Genomic DNA, 2,806 nt, shown 5'->3' on the forward strand with positions numbered 1-2,806 from the left:
TGGGGAAGGGGGTTGAGAGGCTTATATATATATATATATATATATATATATATATATATATATATATATATATATACATACATACATGAGACCAGGAAAGAAAAGCTCCACATTTAAGTCATGCATAATGTATATTTATAATTTAATACAAAATAAAAAAATGAGAAAAAAAATAACAGGAATTGTCTAATTACTGAATAGAGAAATAACACAAATGATGCCAGAAGACAGCTCCAAAAATACCCAGAAATTTGTTGTTGTTTGCTGTGTCAACCGACCCTTTCCAAATGAAAAACAGATCATCTCGGTACTGTGTGTACCAAATGGCATTTTCCCTATAGGTGGACTTTTGGAAAAGAAATTCCCTTTCCCAATAGGCCATAATGCAATTAGCAAAGCTTCCCCCACAAGGGGAACCCATAGCTACGCCAGTTGTTTGTAAGAAATATTCTTTGTTGAATAAAATGAAATTATTAGATAAAACCAATTCAAGGAGAGTCTCAACTAAATTGATCTCCCTATCATCAGCCCCTTTCAAAAATTAGGAATTCATGCACCCATTGTGTGCCTAACTCCTGGGGTATGACAGTACAGAGATCCTTTATATCAACTGTCAAGAAACTACAATTTTCATTGAAATCTATTTTATTGATGCTTTCTAAAAAGCTTCAAGAATCATAACAAATCTGAAACTCACTGTTAAGAAATGGTTTGACTTTATTGTCTACTAACTTGGCGCAACCATATGTGATTGATTTATGTCCGTCCACGATGGGACGAAAAGAGGGGTTGATAAGGCTCTTATGGATCTTGGGTGTGCCAAAAATTGCTGGCATTACAGGTGCTGGCATAGTTAGGTAATTACATGTGTCAATATCGATGCTACTTTCGATAAATAAGTCATTAAGCACTGTCCTTACATATCGGTATGCACAATTGACTTCTTTCAGTGTAACTCTCCTATAGTTGTCACTTTCCAAAATGGTTAAGATTTTTTGCTCATAATCACATTCATCCATAAACACAAGCCCACCTCCCATATCAGGTTTCATGACTCTCACGTTGCATGTTTTGAGCAAGTTTAACAAATCCCAGTCATCAACAGACATATTTCTCCCATTAATATAGGACACTGATTTATTACACATGGCCCTAATGTCCAACTTCCACACTTTCTCAAATGTGAGCGTTTCAAGTATGGGAGGGTTAAAAATGCTGGAAACTCTAAAGTCTGCACAACAAGATGGATTACTTCCCAAAAGCACAGTTAGATTTAATTTTCCTGTGAACAATTTTAAGTCTAATAATGTCTTAGCCATACTGTCTCTACTATCCGGCACAAAGGTGAGTCCTTTACTTAAAATGCTCACCAGTTCTTCAGGAACATTGAGGGAAGAGCAACTGTAAATGGGAGTTTGTGAGGAAAGTTGGTTTGCTTACGAAGGCTGGAGTTGGGCATCTTCCCATTATATTGCTACGGTTGCTGTCTGTTGCGTCCCCAAAAAAATCCTGGTAGTTAGAGTTTACAGTGGCCAAGGTTTCAGAAGGTAGATAACTGTTATTACGTTGTTATTTTCTCTTAATTTGCTCACTACATCAAGGTGGAGATGGCTGAAAAACTTCTTCCTCATTGGCTTCAAAGGATTGTTCCAAGTTGTTATTAAGTTGGGAGTGTTGAATGTCGGTTGCCAAAGCAATGGAAGTACTGTTACCATTTCTAGTTTGTGAGTCCGGTGTTGGTGGATAAGCCATGCTATTCGCATAGTCATGCATATCTCTTCTTATTTTTTCTTTTTTAACCTCTATAGATCTCTTTATGGTATTATCTATGCTAATAAATATACGAGCATAATCAAATTTTTTGCATTCGAAATCAGGATTGATTTTAATATCATGTTTGAGCACTTCAGTGTCCACTTTTAAATCATCCATTTGCAATTTATATTGCTTAATGAGTATGTGCAGAAAATCCAAACCCTGCTTATCAAAGAGGGATAGTAGCTCTTAATGGAAATTAGAGTTGTTAATAAGGCCAGTTGGGCAGCTCCATTGGCGCAACCCTTTCGGAACTAGGTTCTATTGAATACATTCTTGGAAATAAGACACCTCCAACTGCAATTTTTTGAATTTATGTAATTTTTGATAAAACAATTTTAAGTTTATGATCAAAGGCCTTTGTACAGATTCATTTGGATTATTAACAACTGTGCCATCAATGTCTAAAGTAAAGCAGTTGGTGTTTTTAAGTATTCAGTCATTAAAGGAAAACTAACATTTGGAACTGAATTCAAATTCAGTAACACCCTCTCAGCATTAGTGTTGCTACTCACATACTGAGAACCTCCATTCTGATGCATTTGTCCATGACTTTGATTGCTCAAGGATGCCAAAGAAACAGAGGCATAAGTTAAGTGCTGCTTGTTTACACTTGAAGTGATGGAAGTGGAAGCAAGTCTTTCAGCAGGTGTATAGCTCAAGTCCAAATCCAGAAATTCTCCTCAATAGGACATCAACACACTCTGTTAATTGCTGAATTAGGATAATTATATTGTCCACGGCATTTGCCTCAGTAGTCAACCCTTCAGTGGCAGAATTACTTCCTTCTTGGGAAAATAAAGACTGGTATACGGGGCCACCTCCACTGGCCATCTTGAAAGGACAAAAACCAACAAACTTGTCAATCAACTAATAACACAAATTATGCCAGAAGACAGCTGTGTCAACTGACCCTTTCCAAATGAAAATATATCATCTTGGTACCATGTGTACCAAATGGCATTTTTCCTATAGGGGGAATTTTGGAAAA

The sequence above is a fragment of the Protopterus annectens genome, chromosome 3.part1, assembly GCF_019279795.1.
Source record: "Protopterus annectens isolate FY-2018-M chromosome 3.part1, PAN1.0, whole genome shotgun sequence".
In the NCBI taxonomy this organism is placed as follows: Eukaryota; Metazoa; Chordata; order Ceratodontiformes; family Protopteridae; genus Protopterus; species Protopterus annectens.